This window comes from Pelodiscus sinensis, chromosome 5 (assembly GCF_052426305.1).
Source record: "Pelodiscus sinensis isolate ZL-2025 chromosome 5, ASM5242630v1, whole genome shotgun sequence".
Lineage (NCBI taxonomy): Eukaryota > Metazoa > Chordata > Testudines > Trionychidae > Pelodiscus > Pelodiscus sinensis.
In genome coordinates, this window is record NC_143056.1 from 2,067,850 (window position 1) to 2,088,762 (window position 20,913).

At 51.1% G+C, this 20,913-nt stretch overlaps 1 long non-coding RNA gene across 1 annotated transcript in view; it reads right to left on the reverse strand.

The window, feature by feature from the left end:
• Positions 1–20,913, reverse strand: part of LOC142829042 (uncharacterized) — a 211,515-nt gene that overhangs the window by 34,176 nt on the left and 156,426 nt on the right. Inside the window, exons 2-3 of the long non-coding RNA XR_012903238.2 lie at positions 9,872–10,008; positions 9,661–9,793 (exon numbers count right to left, since the gene is read on the reverse strand). This is a non-coding gene — a long non-coding RNA (uncharacterized LOC142829042). The remainder of the gene's footprint in view (positions 1–9,660; positions 9,794–9,871; positions 10,009–20,913) is intronic.

A 20,913-nucleotide genomic window follows, 5' to 3' on the forward strand; every position in this document is an offset into this window, starting at 1 on the left:
TTAGACAAGCTGTTGCGTTTTGTGAATATTTTTCCATATATTACTTACAGCACAGGTATTGCCTCAAGGAATGTTCTGAAAGCCTCTCTCCCCCAAAAACAGTATGACGCAGCATATCTGCCATTCTTGGACAGGAAAGTCAAGGTGTATCTGAGTTCCAAACTCACTGCCATCGAGAAGCTGTTCCCTTCAGTCTGAAATCATAGAACAGAGGGACAGGCGCAAAGAACAGAAAAGGTTCATATGCTGAAATGAACCTTGCGACTGTGAGACAGCCTGAGCTGTAACCTGGTCAGCTGAAGAAGTGGGCTGTGCCAGCTACATGGGATTCCATCTACGTGTTTTGTTAGTCTATACAGTGCTACCAGACCATTGGCTGTTTTTTAAGTGTAACCTCTGAGGCGGATGAACGGGACATTTCTCGTTTCGATGTTATTTGCACAAGTATGGAGCTGGGAGTGTCACACTTCAATCTGAAAATCTGGGGAACCACGGGGTCTTAGTGCCCACCCACGCACCTCTGCCTATCCCTGCTCGGTGGCTCTGGTTTCTCGGGAGAGGAGCTCGGTAACTAACGAGTGACAACGCCTGCCAGAGCTATTGGCAGAACATACAACCTGTGAAAGAGCCACTCAAGCAGCAATAAAAACAAGAAGTCCTGTGGTACCTTATAGACGTGAGCTGTGTCTACACTGCACCCCTTTCCAGAAAAGGGATGCAGATGAGACAAGTCGGAATTGCAAATGAAGCAGGGATTTAAATATCCCCTGCTTCATTTGTATAAACATGGCTGCCGCTTTTTTCCGGCTCGGGGCTTTGCCGGAGAAAAGCACCAGTCTAGACAGGATCTTTCGGAAAATAAAGCCTTTTCCGAAAGGTCCCGTATAACTGATTTATTCCTGACGTTCTACTGTATGAAATCAGGGCTTCTTGCGCAAATACTGTGATGCTCCTGCTCAGGGATAAGTCCTCTTGTGCAAGTGTTCTTGCGCAAGAGGCCAGTGTAGATAGGCAACATTAATTTCTTGTGCAAGAAAGTCCGATGGTTAAAATGGCCATCAGAGCTTTCTTGCGCAAGAGGCGTCTACGCTGGCACGGATGCTTTTGCGCAAAAGCAAATCTTTTGCGCAAAGGCACATGCCAGTGTAGATGCTCTCTTACTCAAATACTCTAACGCAGTGGTGCCCAACCATTGGAGCCTCCCGGGCGCCCAGGGAGCGGGGCCGCGCGTCCTGGGGCACGCCAGGGGCGGGGATGCCCTTGCACCCGGTGCCGGCATGTGCCCCAGGGTCAGGGCCACCCAAGCGCCTTGTGCCGTGGGCCCGGAGCTGGCGCCGCCGCCTGAGCCGCGCGCCTGGGGCCGGCGCCTCCAGTGCACCGCGCGCCGGGGCCGGCCCAGGTTGTCGGCAGGCGCACACAAATGCCCCAGCAGGTGCCAGGGCACCCGCGGGCACCACGTTGGGGACCACTGCTCTAACGCAAAAACTCTTGCATTTAGAGTATTTGCACTAAATCTCGCCAGTCTAGACATAGCCGAAGTGTTACTTTTGCTGCTTTTCAGGCACCTAGAACTTCTAAATGGCATAACATTTGCCTGCCAGTCATCCTCTCTCCTTGGTGTCCATGGAGTCCAAAATCCTTTATAGGAAGGTAGAACGCCACCACAGTAGCAGCTGTGGGATAATGTGCCTGATATATTAGCTCTCGTTAGCCTGGTCTTTGATAGTTAGAAATTGGCTTAAATCCTGCAGCCCAAATTTAATGTCCCTTCCAAACTGTTATCATCATGAATTACGGCAACACCGGGTCGTCTTGATGGTCATAAAATTGTCCAATCTCTTTCTGAGTTCAGCCCTTAATCATTCTCATCGCCCTCCTCCCAACCCCTGCTAGTTCTGCAAGATCCTTTACGAGCAGGGTGACCAGCACTGTGCACATTATGCAGATGAGGCTGCACCACTGATTTATTTCGACTCTCTCTAATAGCCCTGGTGTTATTGCCCACCCGTTTCCCCGCGGAGCCAGCGTCTTGCTTGGTTTTATGGCCATAGCTAGCAGCACACTGAGCCGAGGTCTCCAGGGATGCCAAAGTCTCTCGTGGCGGATGAGCAGACGGAGTATCTCTCCAGCTCTCATTAACGCGCGGTTATGGACAGTGCCTTTTATTTGCCTTTGTGTCAATTGGTCGCCTCCGGCAGGCAAGTGTCTCTTAAGTTTCAATCTCCAGCCTATGGAAGCAGCCGTGGGTCCTGCCTAGTCAGGGTGTTGGTTTATTTTCCTTCATGCAGCAATCGGTGACATTTCTTGAATCATCCCCTAAGGATTCTTGGGAACTTGCAGCCACTCCGCTTGGCAGGGGGGTCCCATTCCACCGAGCCTGGACTTCGCTCCCTCCTCCTCCGACACCATTCTGCAGTGAGCTGGGAGAAGGATTGTCGTTGTCCCTGCCTCCGGATCCAAGAAACCACCTTTTCCTTTGCGCTTTCCTCTCTAATCTCTTGACCGGATTCTCTCCCAGCATGAACCAGCATCAGCAGGGCAGGGAGGCAAGCAATATCCACACACAGAAAGGAGGGAGAATGAGAATCGGCCAACACCACCCCACGCCGGCCGCCTCATTATCCAAAGGAAACTTGTAAGACATTTGCCATCCTCAGGCCTCAATTGCATCTTGAAAACCACCCTTGGGAGGAAGCTGCCGTATCTCGTGGCTGATCATCCCAGTGTCTCCTGAAATCCGTATCCAGGTTGGACCTCTCTCATCCGGCACCTCGACACCGGGCCAGTCCCAAAGAAGGGATTCTGTCAGACCAGGGCAGGTCATTTCTGGCCTTCCCAGTATCCCGACCCAGCCCATCTGGGCTTGTGGTCATGGAAGGGCTGCCAGCTCTTTGCCACCCACCCCTCTTCTGCCTTCCCCCCTGCCTCCAGCCCCGCTGCCCTGCCAGCAGCCCACTGCCCCAGCCAACTGGTGCTCCGGCTACCCTGCCGCAGCCCAGCCGCACTCCTGTGGCAGGGCACCCGGCTGCTGGCCCCCCTGTAGCCAGCCTGGCTGCCCTCCCAGTCCCTGCAGGGCTCTCCACCAGGACCCACTGGTCCAGGAACAGCTGTGGTCCTGCCGGACTCTGGATGTTGCCAGACCAGAGAGTTCTGATTGAGAGAGGTTCATCCTGTACCCCACAAACTCTCCATAAAATACCCCCTTGCTTGCCTTGCAGCATTACTGGTGCAAGCCAATCAGCATGGATCGTACCCAAAGGGCATTCCTGGAGCTAATCGAAAAGTTACAAACCTTTCACGTTTGTACAAAAAATCGACTGTTTGCTGTGGCCTTGCGCTGGAACAACCGGCACTTCAGTGAAGGTGGAAATAAAGAGAATTGCTCTGAGTGTTCCAGCAACGCCCTCCCATTCCGCGCGGGGGAATAACCCCCCGGTGAGAGTCACCGGGATGAGTGTTTAAGTCAGTGCAAATCACAGCAGAGGCTGCAAGTGCACAGAAGGGAAAGGCTCAGTTGGACCAGCCTGACCCTGGGCTCTGTTGTGCAGACTCCTGACCCTGTCTGTCAGTCCGAGTGTAGCCCACGCGACCTGCCTCTGTCGACATTCGGTCCCCCTGGGCAGGCGCACCCACAGGCCTTTCAGAAGAGGGAAACGAATGAACAGCTTTTCATCCCAGCTCAGCAAAGCCCAACAAGTCCCCAGCGACAAGTGACTCATTCACACTTAGTGTTCAGTCGCAAATGCACTGAGAAGCCGGGCAGGCAGACTTCGCATTCCTAGAGCGCAGCGCCCTGGGAAGGAGTGACAGACACCCGAGATCCTAGATACGGAAATATTGGTATTTTCTCAGACACAGCCGCTTAGCTCATGCTCTGCAATGGCGCTGGAGTGTGTTGTTAATTCTCAGAAATACAGTGCTAGCCCTTCCATGGCGCAGGTGTTACTCTGAGGGTAGTTACGTCTAAGCCCCTGTTACTCAGCTAGAAAATGGAATACTTCGCTTCCTTTCCGGCTTGAAGGGAGCTACTTTCTGGGGGTATGTCTACACTGCCACCCTAGTTCCAACTAATGGCTAATGTAGGCATTCGACCTTGCAAATGAAGCCCGGGATTTAAATATCCCAGGCTTTATTTGCATGTTCCCAGGCACCGCCATTTTTAAATGCCCCATAGTTCGAACTCCCTGCCCGCGGCTACACGCAACATGGACTAGATAGTTCGAATTAAAGCTCCTAATTCGAACTACCATTACTCCTCCTGCAATGCACTCCAACACCATTGCAGAGCATGAGCTAAGCGGCTGTGTCTGAGAAAATACCAATATTTCTGGTATCTAGGATCTCGGGTGTCTGTCACTCCTTCCCAGGGCTCTATGCTCTAGGAATGCAATGAGGAGTAATGGTAGTTCGAATTAGGAGCTTTAATTTGAACTATCTGGACCATGCTGTGTGTAACGACCAATGCCAGATGCACCAGAGGGAGGGAGCACAACAGGGAATCCTCACCTGATCCCTCCCCTGTCACCCACCTCCAGAGAAAAAGAGGCTAGTGACACCATTCCTACGCATCCTGGCTAACAGCCATTGATGGACCTACCCTCCATCAATCTATCTAGCTCATTTTTAACTCAGTTAAAGTTCTAGCCTTCACCGCATCCTCTGGCAAGGAGTTCCACAAGTTGAGTGTGAGCTGAGTGAAGAAAAACTTCCTTTTCTTTGTTTTAAACCTGCTGCCTATTCATTTCATTTGGCGACCCCTAGTTCTTATATTGTGGGAACAAGCAAATAACTTTTCCTTTTTTACTTTTTCCACACCAGACATGATTTTATAGACCTCTGTCATATCCCCCTGAGTCTTCTCTTTTCTAAGCTGAAAAGTCCCAGTCTTTTTAATCTCACTTCATATGGGACCCGTTCCAAACCCCTCATCATTTTTGTTGCCCTTTTCTGAACCTTTTCAAATGCCAAGATATCTTTTTTGAGATGAGGCGACCACATCTGTATGTTCTTATGTGCTTCATCAGGGGTGTGCAGCTGTTTGGTATGGTGGGCGAGGGGAGGGGGTAATCCAACATTCCTATGCACTAAATATTCTAGATGGCATGAAGGAATTGGCTTCCAAATATGGTAATAGCTTCACTAACACACCGCGTAAGCTCGTAAAAATGCCCTCTCGATTATGCCAGAGAGCTGGCAATTTCATAATCCAAACTATTCCCTGCAGTGTGGGAAATGCATGTTCAATCTTTTGCTCTCTTGGCAATAATCACAAAGGCAAAATGTGTAGCTGGAGTCGGCTTCCCTTAAGCCGAGCCGCGGTGGTGTCCACACAACGGGAGTCTGATGGGAGCAAACACGCCCATTGGCTTCCCTTACTCCTTGCAAAAGAAGGAACATTGGAGACTGACGGGAGCTGCCCTCAGCGTTCGATTTACGGGTCTACACTAGACTCACTAAATCAAACACCAGGAAATTGACCTCCGGAGCATCCATCTTTCGGTAAGTACAGACCTAGAATCATAGAATCATAGGACTGGAAGGGACCTCAAGAGGTCATCGAGTCCAGCCCTCTGCCCTCAAGGCAGGACCAAGCTCCATCTACACCATCCCTGACAGATGTCTATCTAACCTGTTCTTAAATATCTCCAGAGAGGGAGATTCCACCACCTCCCTTGGCAACTTATTCCAATATTTGACCACCCTGACAGTTAGGAATTTTTTCCTAATGTCCAATCTAAACCTCCCCTGCTGCACTTTAAGCCCATTACTCCTTGTCCTGTCCTCAGTGACCAAGAGGAACAAATTTTCTCCTTCCTCCTTGTGACACCCTCTTAGATATTTAGATACCTCCCAACTGGAACTCAGCAGACCACCTCCTGCCTCTGAGGCTGGAAATTCTCACCACTGCCACCACATGCTCACTCTTTCCTCTCCTGAGGGAGGCTCTGAACAAGAGCAGGGTACGTGCTGTTCACACAGGAAGAACCATGTTCTCAAATGTCACTTCTCTCGGTGACAGGTGGCTTCCTTCCCACTCGGACGTAATCCTGAGAGATGCCAAGGGGAGGAGATGGCGAGAAATGTGGAGATACTTGGGCAGTGATGGTGATGGGGGAGCAGACTAAATTATTTAATCAAAAGGTTAAAAAAAGTTAATTGAATCTAATATTAATCTGAATTTATCTTGAAATTTACTTGTTCTTCTCAACCATCCTCTTGTTATTTTATTCAGGTCCATGCTTAACCTCTAATGATGCTGGTTGCTCTGAGATTTCAAGAAAGGAAGTTTTAATAAAAGTTTGATTTGCTATCATTCCAGGAAAGGTTCTGCGTTTAATTAAGCAAGCGGCTGCAGAGATGTGTTGACAGGATGTGTGCCTGCAGTTCTGTACGGGTAAACAGCCTTATGTCATTTGCTGGAACGCTCATTCCAGCTTTCAATCAGCCCTCCCCCCAAAATGCCCATGGGGCTTTGTACGAATTCTTGTCATGGCCACATGTCTGGAACAGCAGAGGCAGCTCTAAGAGTGAGACAAGAAAAAACGCGTCTTACTCGTTTTGTCGAAGGAGCTACGTTGTGTCCCAACGCATGGGCTCCCAACGCAGTATGCCCAGGAGAACATGGTTCGGGTATAGCCAGACAATACACTGGCTGTGACTCACCACCGCAGCGCCTCCTGCTGGTCCCCTCGGGAATTAGCTCTGTCCTCAGAAGGGCGCCCCCTTCTGGCCGGTGTCGTTGTTCCATGCTCTCCTGTCGGTGCTCCGTGCTCTCTCCGTGCTCTCGCTCTGGACCCGCATCGCTCTCAGGACCACCACCTCCTCTTCAGGACGCTGGCTGCCCCTTTCCGGGAGGTATCAGCTGCCCCCAGCCTCGGGCCTGCCACTGTGTCCAACTGCAGCCTCAGTCTAGCGCCTCGCCTCAGGGGCCAGCCGCAGTCCATACAGGCCGCTCCTCAGCGTGGCCAGGTTTGGTGCAAGGGGCGGAGGGGAGGGGAGGAAAACCCAGGCCCAGCCACTGCTCTGGGGCCCGGCTCAGGGACCCTCCGGCAGCAGCCTAGTCCTGCCTCCTCCTCTCCCCCTCTACTGCTCCTGCTCCCTGGGCCACGTCTCCTGCGACGCTCACACCCTCCTGGCCCTTGTGTCAAAGCCACAGCCTGGCCAGGGTCAGGCCAGTGCCTCTCTCATTCTGCTCCTGAGCCTGCCCAGCCCACGTGCTCTCTGGGTGCCAGTCCTGCACCCCCTGGTCAGCCCCCAACTGCCCTCTGCACCGCTGAGCAGCTCCTTATGTAGGGTGTAGCGGGGCAGCTGCCCTCTGATTGGCTTCTTAAAAGCCTCCCTCTGATTGGCCAGGGTTCGGTGCAGGCTCCTTCCAGCCTGCTTTAACCCCTTCCGACCAGCATGGGGCACCTGCCCTGCTCCCGTGCTGTTCATTGCTGAGGGACGGCTGTGCTGCCGGTCTTGCACCGGGGCTCTTACGATAATTCCCTCTGTTCATTGAGGTGCAGTAACCCTGCTGGGAATGGCTGCATCTCTCCCAGTGCCCCAGCCACTCTCCTGTGGAGAGTAACTTCAGCTAAATCAATGGGCCATTTGCTATACGCAGAGGGGGACATCCTGGCCCGCTGGGAAGTCAGCGAGAGTTTTACGCAGGGCCAGGATACCACAAAAATGCCGTAAGATCAGGTCCTAAATTGGTAGCTGTTTTTGTATTTCCCCATCATTTGCTACTGAAGGGGATGACAAATCGCTGCAGATGTGGACAAATTACCTCATACCTGGCCCTAGATGTGTTATTGCCACCTGCTGCCTCCTCGCCCTGCAGCATTGGTCCTTCGCTTCTGGAGGGAAATGGCTACCCTGCACAACTCGTTTTACGTTCTGGGGACATAGCGCCCTTTGAAATCAGTGCAGCTCTCCAGGCTTACACTGCGGCGGGGCCCAGAGGAGATCCACAGACCACCTTCGAGATGAATGAATCCAGCGTCTGCACAAAGAGGAGCTTCCAAGTCCATTTTATTAGGCGCAGGAACGGTTTGTTAATTAATAATCCGAGCGCAGGCTGGAGCCAGCTCGGTCCATTAACCTGATAAGGTGAAAGTTGGAAAGGAAATGTGCTGAAAGCTATTACCGACTTCGGAGAAAATTCACAACAGGAAGGTTTATTAACATTTTCCATCCACATTAAAGGGTTCACTCCTTTCAGAGATTAACATAACATTGGTTTAAGGGGACAGCTTCATTTAATTAAAAGATGCCTTTTGAAACGTTTATTTCATTAACGTTGGCTGCAGGCACCGAGCAGCCAGACCAGACATGCCTTGTCCACCACTGCCACAAAAGTAACTCCACCCTCCCGAGGGCCTTGTCCTGGGCGAGAACGCCAGGGATGGCTCCCGCCAGGGACGCCCCATGGCCAGACCAGCCAGGCTGGCACGCTGCGAGCTTGCGGGGTGTGCGAGTGAGCTCCCCGCCACGGGGGAGGCCCAGCTGGAATCGCATCCTCTTGTGACCTGTCTCTGTGCACAGCTCCGGTGGGAGCCCGCGGTGGCTTCCCAGTTGGCCGCCTGGTTCCTATCCCAGGCACCACGTGCAGCAGCCCCATCCACTCCCTGCACTGCCATCAATGGTTAAGCTGCTGGAGAAGCCAACACAGGACACTTAGGGACTCTCTCATGGGCCGAAATCGATCCCTCCACTCGCTGTGGTGCTCACAACATGAGAAGAGAGAAATCAGCTGAAATCTCCCTTGTTGGAAGGTGCAACGTAACAGCACTGCACTTCCTAGAACGAGAACACACGGGAACCAGAGCAGAGAGGCAAAGCAGGCTGCTCCCTGACAGAGAGGCATAAATCAGCCCACTTTCCAACAGTCGCATCACATGGTTCCCTAGCAAGCTCCCTCCTGGCAAACAGCACCAGGAAAACCCTAGAGAACGTAACAGTTTTCAGAAAGCCCCTTCCAGCTGGAGGCTGCTGCCTTGAGACAGGCCTCCAGCCAAGTGCAAGCAGAGTATCTCAGCCACATTCATGCTGTCCCTGACTTGTTCAGGCAAAAACACTTGCCTTTGTCAGTGTCACAGTTTAGCAGCTTCACAAGTATCCAGACACAACGCACAGTCAACCTGCGGGACTCCTCGCCAGAGGATGTGGTGAAGGCCACGATGTTAAGAAGATTCAAAACAGAGCTACATTCATGGAGGTTTGGTCCATCAATGGCTATTAGCCAGGATGGGCAGGGGTGGTGTCCCTAGCCACTGTCAGAAGCTGGGAAAGGACAACAGGGGAGGGATCACTGGATGATTCCCTGTTGGGATCCCTCCCTCCGGGGCACCTGGCATTGGCCACTGTGGGCAGACAGGCCACTGGGCTGGATAGGCCTTTGGTCTGACGCAGTCTGGCCGTTGTGTTCTTAAGACTCTTCTCTACCAGGGTCAGTGGTAGCCTGAAGTCAATGGGATCTGGATCAGGCCCTAACTTTGCAACCCGTTATTTTTTGAGGGCACAAACGCTGAGCAGATGGTTTGAACACGATCCACTGCAGGGAATTTAGAGCCTAGCATAGGCACTAAGAGGAAGAAGAGTGTCCTTCTCCCCCGGAAAGCACCGGCGAATTCCTGGAGTGGCTGGGGGAATCGGAAGGGATTAAAACAGACTTACCTCAGAAAGTCTGGCTGCCTCACTTTCCCCCCTTCGCTGACACGTGTTGTAACTCCGCCACTAGTGGTGCAGCGCTGATAAGCTTTAAATAGCATCCCTGCCTTTGTCAAGCAACCTGGAGCTTCCTTTCCCCCTAAAACCAACAGAGATTTTCAGATGAAGACTGTTTTAAAGGACTTATCGCGCTGCGAGATAGGTGTGCAGACAGTACCTTCAAGAGTCAGTGACTTCCCTGAACTGTTCTGACTTGCTTTAGATCTTTCCATCTTTGCATTTGCTCACCAGCCTTTTAATTTTCAGGAGCGATATCAGTAGGAAAATCAAGAGAACGGATTAGAGTTTCAGTTCCTATTAAAAATCAAAACCAGAGAGAATTACCAAGGGCACCGAGAATGATTTAAGTAGAAAATTAAGAAATACCTGGATGCTATTGAGGGCTTCTTAGACGACACATTATTCATATCAAACCTTTTTTTTTTTTGGCTTTATAATAAAACTCTACACAAATACCAGTGTTCAATAATAAAAGTTTGCCAGGTTCATTCTATTTTTCTGCTAACTCAGCCAGATCACCGTGCCGACATACTGAGACTTAATTTGAAAAACTTACATCTGAGTTGACTAGAATGGGTCAGGGTTTTCTTTCAACATGATTTGTCTTTGAAAAATAGCATTTGCACAAAATACAAATGTGGCACAGAAAATGTCAGTGTTTCTGGTGTTTTAATTCTCGGTTAGGAAAAATCTTTTGAAAAAGCATTTAGTTTTGGATCAGTTCAGCATGAACTAGAATGTTTGGGTTTGTGCCCCTGAACTAGACATTGCGTTTTGAGTCAGGTGTATAAGTTTATTGTCAAAGGAAGGTGCTATGGGTGCCTGCTGGGAAATGTAGCTCGGCAGCTATGTCCTCAGTCTCTCTTGTGGGCTGGGTTCCTTGGCTAGACTACAGCTTTCATGTAGACTACAGCTTTCATGTAGACTACAGCTTTCGCGTGTAGTCAACCTGTGGAACTCCTTGCCAGAGGAGGCGGTGAAGGCTAGGACTATAACAGAGTTAAAATCGAAGCTAGATAATTTCATGGAGGTTAGGTCCATAAAAGGCTATTAGCCAGGCGATAAAATGGTGTCCCTGGCCTCTGTTTGTCAGAGGCTGGAGAGGGATGGCAGGAGACAAATCGCTTGATCATTGTCTTCGGTCGACCCTCTCTGGGGCACCTGGTGCTGGCCACTGTCGGCAGACAGGCTACTGGGCTAGATGGACCTTTGGTCTGACCCAGTACGGCCGTTCTTATGTTTCATGATGCCCCAGGGTCTCCCCTGCTGTCCAAGCTGTGAATCCTGGGAGTCACGTAACTGATGCATCCTGGAAATGTAGTTAGGGCAGACTGCCAAGCCAAGAGGGAAGAATAGGACCTAAGGCACCGGGACCACTGCTCCAAGGAGATATTGTGCACCTTAATATCAGGTAAATCAAACCGATGGAAAGAAAAAATGTCTAAATCTCCCGGTCCAAAGGAAATGTTCAAGCTGTGAAAGGTTTTCGTTAATGTGGGGTTTCGTCCCAATTCAATGTCAAACAAATATTGAGATACCAGGGTTTCCTGTGGGATAGAAATTCTAATTTCTGCTCAGCTCCCACGTTGCCTATGTCTAAAATATAATTTTGCATTGGATGTGAACTTGCAATCCAGCAAGCCGCAGACTCAGAGACCCTAAGGTCAGATGAGACCATCATCAGGCCTCACCTGCAGTTTGGTGACCAGTTCTGGGCACCACATTTCAAGAAAGATGTGAACAAACTGGAGAAGGCCCAGAGAAGAGCAACAACGATCACAATGATTCTTGCTGGCCCGAACATCTATGGCTCTCTCAAGAGATCACTGAGGGTGTGTTTAAGCTACATGGCTCCGTCGATGGAGCCATGTAGATTAGGCTGATCGGCAAAGGGAAATGAAGCCGCGATTTAAATAATCGCGGCTTCATTTAAATTTAAATGGCTGCTGCGCTGAGCCGACAAACAGCTGATCAGCTGTTTGTCGGCTCAGCGCGCTAGTCTGGATGCTCCCGCGCCGACCTGAAAGCCCTTTATCGACCTCCCCGTTATGCCTCGTAGGATGAGGTTTACAGGGGAGGTCAATAAAGGGCTTTCATGTCGGCAGGGGAGCGTCCAGACTGCCCCGATCTGCCGACAAACAGCTGATCGGCAGAGCAGGGCAGCCATTTAAATCTAAATGAAGCCACGATTACTTAAATCGCGGCTTCATTTCCCTTTGCCAAACAAACAAATCTACATGGCTCCGTCGACGGAATCATGTAGTCTAGACGTACCCTGACTGGCCCATGCCACTAGCCGTGTGGACACTGTCCAATGAACTTTGCAAGTCTCAGAGGGGAGCCATGTTCGTCTGTCGCTTTATAAACAATGTGCAGTCCTGGGGCACCTTAGAGACCAACAAAGGTCTAAACTATCATGTGCTTTCATGGGTAAGACCCCTTCATCAGGTGTGTTGGGGGCCTTACCCTGCCTTACCCACGGTTCTATATAATTGGGTTAGTCTCCATGGTGCCACAGGCCTGCACGTTGGTTCTGGGCCTTGCATCTGTCACACACGGGTGCCCCACAAACATCCGGGTGGCTCCTGTGGGTTATTCCTGCATTTTTACAGGGCGGTGACACCCAGAGGCAATGGTGAGGGCCCCATTGTACAATGTCCCGCAGACACGCAGAAGGAGAGACAGTCCGGGCGCAGCGTGGGAGTGGGAGCACTGGCTGACAAGTGCCCACTAAGCCAGGAGCAGAGCCCTCAGGCTGGTGTCCTGCTCACTAGGCCACACAGCTGCCCCGTAGGGTTAAGCAGACAAATGTTATTCCTGGGTTCATCTGATCTCGCAGGATTGTGCCGCCCTGTTGCCCCCAGGCTCCTCGGGCCTGAGGATTCACCTCCACCAAGTGCCTGGCCCCCTAGTGCAGAACGCCAGATAAGCAAAGCACCTCAGGACTCCTCTCTCGCAGGGCTCTGTGTGCGGAAGCCAGCCCTCCCCCTCCCCAGCCAAGGTCCCGGGGGCCAGGGAGAGCAAGCGCTCAGCACCCGCCCCGCCCGGATGGCACCGGTGTGACTGAGACACAGCCCATCCGACATGGGACCCGCCACGCTTCTCGCTGTGTTAAGCGGTGCTCTGGGGTCCCATCCCCCACCCCCAGCAGAGCACAGGCCAAGCTGTAACGGGCGGCTCTGAAAGCCGCCTACTCTTTGATGAGGTTCGGCTCTGAGGCTCCTGTTCAGGTCCATGACTAACTGGGCTTCTCCTTTTGCAGACGCCCCACGAGAGAAAGGAAAGGGAGCTCTACAGGGCCTGGAGGGACCCGGAAGGAATTGAACAGCCAGGCTTCTTACATAGGACCCACCAAATAGACCCTAGCAAAGGAAGGACCCAGCTACCCAGCCACGCCCAGAACAAGGGACCCGAATCCAGAAGTGTGATGGAAAAACACATTTTGAACTTCCTGAATATTTCCAAAAATGGAGATTTTAAGAACAGCTGGAGTGAAGTGGGAACCCGTTTCCCATGAAGCGTTCTGGAGCCAGCGGCTCTGAATGTCCCAGTTCCCGAGACGTGGACACCAGTCTGTGGCACCGTGGTACATGCCGCTCGCCTTACCTCGCTGGCTGAAGGGTGACCATACCAAGCTGTGTTCCTGTAATACCACCCCAGAGTAACCAACGGCTCACGGGCCAATTGCAACCACCAAGGATGCTTCAAGGGAAGCATGACTAGAGCCCTGAGGACGCAGGAGCCCAGGGTGAACGAGCCAGCGCAGAACAGTGCAGGGAGGGGGCTGTGAGGACTGGAGTGGCGTTTCTCAGCCCATGGGCCAGGACCCAGAGCTGGGTCACTAGAGCGTTTCAAAGGCTTGTGTGGCAGCTCCTGTCCCTCCCACGGGCTGGCCTCCCTGCTCCAGGCTCTGCCCCTTTCGGGTTCCAGCGCCGCTGCGGTCAGGCTCAGCCTCCACAAGGGCAGGCGCCCAGCCAGATGTGCGTGAGTGAGCCAGTCGGGGCGCACGTCTCCGCTGCAGTCAAGGGGAAGACCCAACCGCCGCTGTGAGGAGAGCGATGGGCAAGACCCAACCATGCCGGGGGGAGGGGGAGGCGGGATACAACTAAAAGCAGCCCTGGCCTGCACCCCCAGATGATTTACCACAACACAGCAGGCCACAGACATCTCCAAATGGGCCCTGAGCCCAAAGAGGGGAAGAACCAGAATCTATGTTCCTTAGCCCCGAAGTGCTGTGTACTTTCTGTTCTGCACAGATCCAGTGGGAAGAGAAGACTCCAAATTAACCTGGTCATACATTAATCTTGGTCTCATAAGCAATTCTCCATATGTGTGGCAATTCTTCAATAAGAGACTGAGTTATTAATATCTATGCACAATCTGTGGAACTCCTTGCCAGAGGATGTGGTGAAGACCAGGACTTTTAACAGGGTTCAAACAAGAGCTAGATAAATTCATGGAGGTTAGGCCCATCAATGGCTATTAGCCAGGATGGGCAGGAATGGTGTCCCTAGTCTCTGTCTGGAAATAGATGACAGGGGAGGGATCATTCCCTGTTCTGTTCCCTCCCTCTGGGACACCTAGCATTGGCCACTGTGGGCCGACAGGACACTTGGCTGGATGGGCCTTTGGTGTGACCCAGTCTGGCCGTTCTTATGCTTTTATCTATTAATGTCCAGAGGGTGAAGGGTAAAGGAGCCTCTGCCAAGTGGAGCCAAGAAAACTGAGCAATTAAAATAGTAGCCAGGGAAGCCCCAGAAGCAAGTTCAAGACAAATCACTTCTTGTGAACTCAGTTGCTAATTAATAAGTAAGCCTCTTCCACGAGATGTCTGGTCTCTGTTGGCACGAATGCTAACAGGAAAACAAGGAAAAGCAGCTTCATGGATCAGTACACAACTGAAATGTCCCAAAAGGTTTTATCCTCCCTTGGTCATAGTCAGTCACCTCCAGTTCTGGCTGCCTGGGAAGTCGGGACATTTCCTCACTTCCTCTTCTGCCTCTCACAATACACTAGCTGCCAGCACTTCCCAGTCAGATGCCAAATCACCATCGTGAATTGGCATCTTCGCAAGGGGATATGTCAGGATGTGCAGCGCCAGCAGTGCCCCTCGGCCATGCACATCGCCCAAACTGGGCAGTCTCCGAGCCCACGGATAAATGGACACAAATCGGACACCAGGAATGGTAACACACACAGCTGTCGGGAACACTGTCACCTGCCTGGACAGCCAGTGATGGATTGGAAAGGAGCCATCCTTCCACAAAAGAATTTCGAAAACCAGCCACCAAAGGATCTGAACTGGACTTCATTTGCAAATACAACACTGCCCATTTAGGACTGAATACGGATCCTAACTGGTTAATGCACTGCAAAGGCCAGAATAACTGTCTACACTGCAGAAGGAATAACAGGTAGTTCGAACTAGGGCTTTATTTCGAACACCCGTTTCACTGCTGCGTGTAGACACGGGCAGTTATTCTGGGCTTGTAAATTTCAAAAATGGCGCTCGGCCAGGAAGATGAAAACAAGCGTGGGATATTTAAATCCTGGGCTTGATTTGCAATTCCGAATGCCTACATTTGCAGCCCTATTTCGAATTAGGCTGCAAGTGTAGACATAGCCTAAGAGAGTAGATCATATTAATGTCCATGTCTTCTTGTACCTCTGAAGACTACACGTTCTTCTGTAAAAAGTACGGCAACCATTATCTGCTGAGAGATTGTCCCGTATTATCATTCAGCTTTCCATGGGCAGACAGTGAGAGCTTTGCTCACAGGCACCCTATAGACCCCAGATAAACCAGCTGCTGCTACTGACGTATTTTGCTAGCTCTCCATATAAAAGTGGACACCTAGCGCATATCTGAGTGCCAGAATGAGGCCTGCGGGAGAATGAAACCAGGCCTGTAAACTACCAAAGAGCAAACGTAGTGGTTGAAATAAAGCCGTTTGTTTACAGATTCAAGGGTTCGGAGAAAGAATTCCCACCCAGAACTAAGCCTGTCAGCGTGGGTCACCAGTAGGGAAGAGACCAGTTTAAGCTGAACAACTCTTATGGGAGGGTAAACTTTTTGACTTATCTTTCCTAGTGTTTCCAATCCTTGAAATATTTGGAGTGAAATCCTGGCCTCATTAACGTCCAAGGCCATGGTCTTCAAGGAGGCCCGAATTTCACCTTTGGTATTCTTCTGAAGGCTCCAGCTCTGGACTTGGACAGGGACCTCAGCTTTCATTAAAACCTAATAAAACGAAAGGGTGTTGGCCCCTATTGCTGCAGAGACAAATTTGAAAAGGTGACCCACTGCTGGCCCAACGCCAAGGCGGCAAAGCAAAAGGACACCACGTTTTGTTCAAAATCAGCATCAAACAGACTTAACGCCAAGCCTCGCGGCTCCTGACGTCTTCCTACCGCGTTCATGCGGCAGCCTTTGGTCCCAGGTAGTGCATGCAAGGCAGGTAGGCCATTCAGCATGCTTGGCCCTGTAAGAACTGACCAGATCTGTCCAAGAGCCGTTAAGGGGAACTCAGGCAGCCAACTCGGAGCTGGTAGAAGTTGGCAGGACTCCACCGACCGCGGGAGGCCGCCAGCGCTGTTCGCCAGCCTTTGGATTTTTCTGAACCTTGCTCTTTGCAAGGGCAGGTCCAAAGACTTCTCTGTCCTCGGCCGCTCGTCAGGTCCAGGGCTCTTTGTGCTCCTTCGCTCCCCCCTACCGAGAGCAAGAAAGGGGCTGGACCAGCTCCGGCTGCTGGAAGATGACTCCTCTGTACAACCTCCCCCACCTCACCAGACATCTCCAAGCCTACAGAGCTGAATACGGCAGAAGAGTCCATTGTTCAGCTGGTTAAATCGGTGCTAGAACACGTTCAACAGCTGCAGTACCGTTTTCTATTACTTCTTTTGGATGTTTCCATACGGGAGAGCCACTTACTACTACATGTTCCATGCTCCTGCTGAAATCATGGGTTTTTCATTCTTTTTTAACACTCGTGGTCCTTATCGGGCACACACACTCAAGTCTATTTATATGGTTGCCTGAGGCGGCATCAGTAAATATCCCCCCTCTTGTTATTTCCATAGGGTTTTTTAATAAAAACACGGGAGACCGAAGATAGGTGAGTTGATTAAAGTGAGAGGAAAACATTGTGTCCTGAACCCAGTAACAACCAGAATTGTTCTTGGAGTATCCAGGAATTGAACGTTAATCTGATTAAAGATGAGGTCCAGTGAGGAGGCCTCCAGTAATAGATGCCCACCCAAAATAGGCAAGTGTAAACCAGGATGGGAAAGGGAGAAAAGGAAACGAATGCAAGAGTAGGAAAGGGTGACTAGTTACAACAGGCACAGCTAGCAGAGATGAGTTCCACACAGAAGTTCCTAGCCATTTCTCTTGTTGGTTCTTGGTTCGGTAAAATGGCGGGAGTCCAAGAGACTTAAGGCCAAATACCCAGTGAAAACACCGAATGATGGCAAGACAAGTTTTAACAAAGAAGGAATGATTTATTAAACTGAACAACTTAAAATGAGCAATTCCCCAATATTTGCCACAAAACAATTGAACCACAACAGTTTTTTAAACTCTAAGTTACAGCTAAGTCAAATATATACACATTTCAAAAACTGTTTCTTTAAACATACTGACAATAGCAAAGGTCAAAGTTATAACTGCTCTTTTAAACCACTTAAACAGGGAGGGTAAATTAAATACTTACGAACTCAGCAACAACACCACAAAGATATCCAAGGAATCAGAGCATGCTTGAGATTTGTACCCCCGAGATTTGTAAACCCCTTTTTAGATTCGGTGGGTGGGAGGCGGCCTTTGGGTGATCAGTCCTAAGCCAGACTCAGATTCTGTCTTCCGATATTCGGGTGTCCTCCCCGAGCTTAGGGCTCAGGGGTTTTTATGTTATTGCCTATTACCATATTTGGTATTGTTTGTGCTTTGGGAGTGGCATGGGTGTGGTCGGGGTGCGGTGTGATACCCATATATGGTGTTGAGTGCTGGACTCCGACAAGCTCCATTTTATTGGCAGATAAGCCTTGTTGCTATCCATGTGACTGGTGAGGTTGCTGAGGCAGATCTCGGCTATGCGCACGAGGCCTGGCCAAGAGAACCCATACTTGACATCTCTCAGTGGTGCAACATGGACGCGGGTCTGCATGGCTCCGTGTACCTCCCGCTAGAGAGAAGACAGGGTGAATCTGACCTTCCTTGTGGCGCTCTGCCTCCTCTCCTCAAAGTGGTTAGCAAAAGGTGACTGCAGAGCAGCAGAAACACCGGCCGTTTGACTCGTTCTCAGCAGCAGGGCTTGAGGTAGGAGGCACGAGCTGGGAAGAATTATGGAAGTGTAGGACTGGAAGGGACATCGGGAGGTTATTTAGGACGGTCCCTGGCAGGACTAAGTAATAACGCCTGACAGCCGTTGAGTAAGCTTTTCTTGAAAACCTCCACAACCTCCCTACACAACTTGTTTCAGGCCTTACCTACCCTGACCATTAGGAAGTTTTTCCTAATGTTCAACCTAAACCTCCCTCGCTGCATTTTAAGCCCCTCAACCATTTCTCTGAAGCAAGGTGGGAGAAGGGAGATCCCAAGCAGTCACTGTTTTATGTTTTTCCAGAGGAAAGGATTAAAAATACTTTGTGTGCTTGTTTACACTCAAGCCCACAGCTTCTGTCTCGTCTGCAGTGACAGACACATATTAGGTCCGTTAACCAAATCCCTCAGGCCTTTTTTCACTCCACTTCTGAACAGCTACCACGGCCAAAGTCAGTCGGCCTTGTTAAGGGCTTGGACGGAAGGGACAGTATGATGCTAGAGAATGTGCAGAGCAGATGTAATGAATGTGTTTCCAAGGGAACAAACGACTGTGCAGAAACTAGTCAGAAGCCACATGAAAACGTCTGATATCAGTCCTGGCTTCCATTAGGAATTCTCTAATGGCTTGTAAAGATGCAGGCAAGCTCTCAAGCAGTCAAGTAGGGGAAAAACACACTGGAAAACACTACACAAAATTAAAAGGTCTTTTTTTTTTCTTCCAAGCACCATCTCCTCTTGTACCATTCATCTGAGCTTGTGTTCATTTCAGATTAACTGGTACAGAGCCTCACACCGGGAGAAATTCTTGGCTCTGTCTTCATTATTTTTATTAAAATATGATTAGGAAAACCCCTCTAAATGAGCCACCAACATATCTACCATGCCTAAAGGCCTCCCTGAGCCCTTCTCCTACAGACATTCATTGTGCCATGGCTGCAGACACGTCCGTACTTCCTGGGGAGTTTCACCCCCAGACACTTAAGCGTGGGCATGCTGTCCTGGGAGTAGGGCCTCAGGCTGCAATCTCTTCTCGGGAAGGACCGATTCTCGCCATTTCTGCTCAATGTCGGAGAAAGAAAGAGCCTGAAATATGGGCCTGGCATAAGGCCTGAGTCCTGAACCAAGTTTAGCAAGAGTTAAACACTGAGTAACAGGCAGGGCCTGACCCAAGCCAATGTCCGGGAGACGAACTCGGCACTGGTACTGCTAAAACACACGGGCCATGTAAACAGCTTCCACCAGGACACCCCTGCTTAGCACCCAATTAAATAGTTTGACAAAAAGTGATGAGGAGTGAGATTTTGTCAGAAACATCATGGCTGTGTCTAGACTGGCCAGTTTTTCTGGAAAATCAGCCGCTTTTCCGGAAAAACTTGCCAGCTGTCTACACTGGCCGCTTGAATTTCCGCAAAAACACTGACTTCCTACTGTAAGAAATCAGTGCTTCTTGCGGAAATACTGTGCTGCTCCCGTTCGGACAAAACTTCCTTTTGCGCAAAAGGGCCAGTGTAGACAGCTCAGATTTGTTTTGCACAAAAAAGCTCCGTCCGCGAAAATGGCGATCGGGGCTTTTTTGCACAAAAGCGCGTCTAGATTGGCCATGGATGCTTTTCCGCAAAAAGTGCTTTTGCGGAAAATCGTCCGTGCCAATCTAGATGCTCTTTTCCGAAAATGATTTTAACGTAAAACTTTTCCGTTAAAAGCATTTTCGGAAATTCATGCCAGTGTAGACGTAGCCCATATGTAAAAGCCCGATACCAAGACAATATGCTTGTCTGAAATGTTAGGAGGAACGAACAGAGGGAGGTGCCAAATGTGTTGTTAACGTGCAAATGAGATGTACGGTGGTTATCAGACTGTTTAAATGTTGGGGCACCTCGGCGTCTCTGTTTGGCCGGCCGAGGGGACAACAGAGAATCCTTACTACTGACTGAGCCGGGTTCACGGTCAGCGGGTTCGTATGCGGAGTGGTTATGGCCTTTGGGGATCTCGCGAGGTCTCTTTTGCTATCTGCGCAGAGCTGCGTGGTGTGCGGCGGGAGCATGCGAACACGCAGGCAGCCGAACGTTGATCATCACCGATGGAGCAGGAGACCTGTCGGGACGCCGCACCGGTGAATCCTGAATTCACTACATCGTTGTCCTGCCCTACTACGCTCTAGAGGGTCCGGCACAAACCCATCCACCACCAACGGACTCCCCGGCTTCGCCCGGGGTTGGATCCTCGGCACGTGTTGGCGCATTGCAGTGGGAACGGTGCACCGGCATGGTAACAAGGAGCATCCCAGCAGAGAGGGTGAGCTACCGAGGTGCTCCGGCATGCCTCCATGTGCTGGCTCCCAGGGACGATCTCAGCAGAAATGCTACTGTCCCTCCGCCACTCACCCCCTGCACCCTGAATGACATGGAGCTCTGCTGATCTTCCCCTTTTGCAGCTTTCTCCTCATTGCTACCCACTCGCCCACTGGGTCCCTCACCTGCGCCAAGCCCCCCCCCTCCCTGGGCAGCACCAAGAGCTCCCCCTGCTGTTCACTCTGGGCGGCACTGTTGGCTCCTGCCGTGGCTCTCGGCTGACTTGTGCGCCGCTCAGCCGGGCTGCCACAGGGGCACAAGCAGCTGTTTGGACCCCGCGCTCCCCATGCAGTGCTCCCCAAACAGCCGCTTGCTCCCCGAGGCGGCCTGGCTGAGCGGCACAGAACTCAGCTGAGCGCCACGGCGGGAGGAGAAGGCAGCGGGGCGGTGACGTACACAGCCAGGGGGCGGAGCCTGGAGCCACTGTCATGCCACACATCACTGCCCCACCCCCTTTTGCTGTGCTGCTCAGCCGAGCACCACGACAGGAGGCAAAGGGGGGCGGGACGGTGATGTTCACGGCCA